The sequence below is a fragment of the Schistocerca americana genome, unplaced genomic scaffold (assembly GCF_021461395.2).
Source record: "Schistocerca americana isolate TAMUIC-IGC-003095 unplaced genomic scaffold, iqSchAmer2.1 HiC_scaffold_1453, whole genome shotgun sequence".
Lineage (NCBI taxonomy): Eukaryota > Metazoa > Arthropoda > Insecta > Orthoptera > Acrididae > Schistocerca > Schistocerca americana.
In genome coordinates, this window is record NW_025725536.1 from 12,501 (window position 1) to 17,500 (window position 5,000).

A 5,000-nucleotide genomic window follows, 5' to 3' on the forward strand; every position below is an offset into this window, starting at 1 on the left:
CGCTCCAGCACCTCGATCTCACGCTGTACCTCATCCATGCCTACACCGTCGCAGGCTGGCCCTATCTTCTTCAGCGCCAGGAGACGGGACCGACGGAGGGTCGGACCCATCCATCGGCAAGATGGAATGCCGAGGCCCCCCTGGGCAACAGGAGCGTGGAAGTATCCCAGGGGGGTGTCCGCCGGAAGGCGGAACCATCTCCTGACGGCGGCCCGGATGGTAACGTCGGCCGACTTCAATGCACCCACCCGGGTGCGGCTGAGGGCCAGCCCGTGGTACAGGCCAGGGAGAAGTACGTTGGTGAGAGCGTGGAGGCGCTGTTGCGGCTTCAGCGGAGCTCGGGAGATGACGTCAAGCTGCTCCACCAGGTGGCTACGTGGATTGAAGACACAGCGACCCGCCGTGGAAAATTGCAGCCCCAGGTACCGGAAGGTTTCACCCACACGCAGGGCAGGCATGGTGGTATTGCCTGCTGTGAAGGTGACATTGCTGTCCACCTTCACCTTCTTCTCGCGCCCTGACGCGACTAAGGCGAGGGTGAAACACTTCCGGGCGTTGATCTGCAGCCCCAGGTGGGCGAGGGCTGCGGTAGCTGCGTCGATGAGGGACTGCAAGCCCCTCGGGGTCGCTGCAAACAGCAAGACGTCATCTGCAAAGGCCGCAGCGTTGACTCTGCGACCGAGGATCCGAGCTCCGATGTGGGAGGGCAGTTGGCCTAAAACGTAGTCCACCGCAAAGTTGAACAGGAGGGGGGAGAGGGGATCGCCCTGGCGAACGCCCCGTGCTGGCTGCACAGACACGCCCACGCCGGCGCCGTCCGCTATCACTGTCGTGCTGCCCTCGTAGCACCGCTCGACATACTCGACAAAGCAATCCGGCAGGCCATGCGCCTTCAGCACGGGGCGAAGGGCAGCATGATCTACCGAATCGAATGCCTTAGATACGTCGATCGATGCCACAAAGACAGAGCGGCAGGAGCGAACTGCGTCGGTGAGAGCAGTGTCCAAGATGAAGGTATTTTCCAACATCCCATCCCGAGGGATGAATGCCCGCTGACGTTCGTCCACAGCACAAGCGCGCATCAGGCGTGACGCGAGAACCTTGTGGAAGGTCCGCGCCAACACCGAGCAGACCGTAATGGGGCGAAAGTCAGCGGGGGATGTTGGTGCAGCCGTTTTCGGGAGAAGGGACGTCCGCGCGCGAAGCAGGCGTTCCGGAAGGGCGCGGGCCAGAAGGAAGAGATTCATCACTTTCACCAGGACTTCGTGCGGCAGACGCCGCAACTCCGCTGGGGTAAGGCCGTCCGGCCCGGCTGCTGATCCCCTGGGCGGCAACGCGGCGGCGACCTCCTCATGTGTGACCGGCCCCCATATGCACTCGAGAGCGACAGGCTCTGAGTGCGGGAGGAGGCGGTCACGAATGAAGCCCGCGGTGGAGATGGGCTTCTTGGTGAAGAGGTCCGCCCAGAAGTCCAGCAGACCAGGGATGGCAGGTGGCGGCTGGAGCAGGGTGCCATCCAAGAGGCCGCGCACGCAACGCGCACGCGACCGTCGGAAGGCATCCTGCGTTCTCGCGTACTCCCAGCGGCGCCACTTGCGCTTCTGCGTCGGCGGCGCGGCAGGCGGCCGCTTCGATGGTTGGCGCGGCCGCTGTGTCCTGGTGATCGATCTCTCCCCTCTGGACCCGACCGACGCAAGGGCATCCGGGAGCATGCCCAGGATGACATCGGGCGGCGTGCCCCGCCCCAGACCGATGACACGATCCAGGGCAGAGAAACGCTGGGCGGAAGCGGGTAGCCCCGCCAGATGCTCCCAGATGGCGGCGTCAGTCGGCCCCTCCGGCGGCGGCCCGGTGGTGTCGGCCGCGAAGTCCTCGGCTGCGTCGACGGGCGGCGCAGCGGCCTCGCCCGCGTCAGGCAGCGGGCTCGCCGCTCCCCGGCGGGACGCCGGCTCTTCCCCCCGACCGATCTCAAGCGCCTCCATGAATTGGCGGACAAGCTGCTTGTGGGCAGCTTGCCGCCGTCGGCACTTGATTGCCTCAAGCGTTCGGTCGGGGAACATCCTGATGAGCTCTTGATTTACAAAGAAGAACCGGGCGTCCCTCTCGAGGAACAGTTCGGCCTCTGCCTTGGCGAGCGACAGGACTTCTTCCTCCGTCCACCTCGCGCGATGCCTCTCCGTGACGATCTCCGCGTTGGCGGCCGCAAGATGTTGGCGGCGGCGATGGACCCCGAGACCGTTCTTGGTTGTAAAGCTGCGGTGGCACTCACTACAGGTATACATAGCTGCAAAAGTTACAAGATTTTCGGCACGGCCGGTTGGCCGGCTAGGTGCTGGGGGAGTTGGGGTGGCACCTTCAGCGGAAGGGCCACCACTTATTCTCTGCTTACTGCCCCCAACTAAAAAAAAGGGATAGTGCGAGGGGGGGCTGGTAACCCCCCCAAGCCCCTGGTGCGGTCTTCCACTCTGCGAAATCAGCGGGCCCACGAGAAGGGGAGAAGACTGCAGGAGAGGAGAGGCTAAGAGGGCTAGGCCCATGTATTGCGCATCACTCTCCCTGTAACTATAACCCAAGGAAGGCACCTCGCAGCAGCAGCACGACTACATCAAGACCGCACTTCGAGAAGCCAAGTCCGGATGCAGCCACACCACCGCCACTTGGCCACCTTAAGAGAGTCATAGTTACTCCCGCCGTTTACCCGCGCTTGCTTGAATTTCTTCACGTTGACATTCAGAGCACTGGGCAGAAATCACATTGCGTCAACACCCGCTAGGGCCATCGCAATGCTTTGTTTTAATTAGACAGTCGGATTCCCCCAGTCCGTGCCAGTTCTGAGTTGATCGTTGAATGGCGGCCGAAGAGAATCCGCGCACCCGCGCGCCCCCGGAGGAGCACGCTAAGGCGGACGCGGCCTCGCAGCAAGGAAGATCCGTGGGAGGCCAAGGCACGGGACCGAGCTCGGATCCTGCACGCAGGTTGAAGCACCGGGGCGCGAACGCCGCGCAGGCGCGCGCATCCTGCACCGCCGGCCAGCACGAGGCCAACCAACGGCGAGAGCAGACCACGCCCGCGCTAAACGCCCGCACTTACCGGCACCCCTACGGCACTCACCTCGCCCAGGCCCGGCACGTTAGCGCTGACCCACTTCCCGACCAAGCCCGACACGCCCCGATCCTCAGAGCCAATCCTTATCCCGAAGTTACGGATCCAATTTGCCGACTTCCCTTACCTACATTATTCTATCGACTAGAGGCTCTTCACCTTGGAGACCTGCTGCGGATATGGGTACGAACCGGCGCGACACCTCCACGTGGCCCTCTCCCGGATTTTCAAGGTCCGAGGGGAAGATCGGGACACCGCCGCAACTGCGGTGCTCTTCGCGTTCCAAACCCTATCTCCCTGCTAGAGGATTCCAGGGAACTCGAACGCTCATGCAGAAAAGAAAACTCTTCCCCGATCTCCCGACGGCGTCTCCGGGTCCTTTTGGGTTACCCCGACGAGCATCTCTAAAAGAGGGGCCCGACTTGTATCGGTTCCGCTGCCGGGTTCCGGAATAGGAACCGGATTCCCTTTCGCCCAACGGGGGCCAGCACAAAGTGCATCATGCTATGACGGCCCCCATCAACATCGGATTTCTCCTAGGGCTTAGGATCGACTGACTCGTGTGCAACGGCTGTTCACACGAAACCCTTCTCCGCGTCAGCCCTCCAGGGCCTCGCTGGAGTATTTGCTACTACCACCAAGATCTGCACCGACGGCGGCTCCAGGCAGGCTCACGCCCAGACCCTTCTGCGCCCACCGCCGCGACCCTCCTACTCGTCAGGGCTTCGCGGCCGGCCGCAAGGACCGGCCATGACTGCCAGACTGACGGCCGAGTATAGGCACGACGCTTCAGCGCCATCCATTTTCAGGGCTAGTTGCTTCGGCAGGTGAGTTGTTACACACTCCTTAGCGGATTCCGACTTCCATGGCCACCGTCCTGCTGTCTTAAGCAACCAACGCCTTTCATGGTTTCCCATGAGCGTCGATTCGGGCGCCTTAACTCGGCGTTTGGTTCATCCCACAGCGCCAGTTCTGCTTACCAAAAGTGGCCCACTTGGCACTCCGATCCGAGTCGTTTGCTCGCGGCTTCAGCATATCAAGCAAGCCGGAGATCTCACCCATTTAAAGTTTGAGAATAGGTTGAGGTCGTTTCGGCCCCAAGGCCTCTAATCATTCGCTTTACCGGATGAGACTCGTACGAGCACCAGCTATCCTGAGGGAAACTTCGGAGGGAACCAGCTACTAGATGGTTCGATTAGTCTTTCGCCCCTATACCCAGCTCCGACGATCGATTTGCACGTCAGAATCGCTACGGACCTCCATCAGGGTTTCCCCTGACTTCGTCCTGGCCAGGCATAGTTCACCATCTTTCGGGTCCCAACGTGTACGCTCTAGGTGCGCCTCACCTCGCAATGAGGACGAGACGCCCCGGGAGTGCGGAGGCCGCCGCCCCGTGAAGGGCGGGGAAGCCCCATCCTCCCTCGGCCCGCGCAAGGCGAGACCTTCACTTTCATTACGCCTTTAGGTTTCGTACAGCCCAATGACTCGCGCACATGTTAGACTCCTTGGTCCGTGTTTCAAGACGGGTCGTGAAATTGTCCAAAGCTGAAGCGCCGCTGACGGGAGCGATTATTCCGCCCGAGAGCATCCCGAGCCAACAGCGGCGCGGGTCCGGGGCCGGGCCAGGTAGGTCCGTCATCCGGGAAGAACCGCGCGCGCTTGCCGGGAGCCCGAGCGCCCAAAGGGGCGAATCGACTCCTCCAGATATACCGCCGGGCAGCCAGCCAGGACACCGGGGCTCTGCCCAACAGACGCGAACCGAGGCCCGCGGAAGGACAGGCTGCGCACCCGGGCCGTAGGCCGGCACCCAGCGGGTCGCGACGTCCTACTAGGGGAGAAGTGCGGCCCACCGCACACCGGAACGGCCCCACCCCGCGGCGAGTGGAAAGGCAACCGGA

The 5,000-nt window shown here is 62.6% G+C and overlaps 1 pseudogene; it reads right to left on the reverse strand.

Moving 5' to 3' along the window:
* The window catches only part of LOC124568202, a 7,966-nt pseudogene that overhangs the window by 2,417 nt on the left and 549 nt on the right, over window positions 1–5,000 (reverse strand).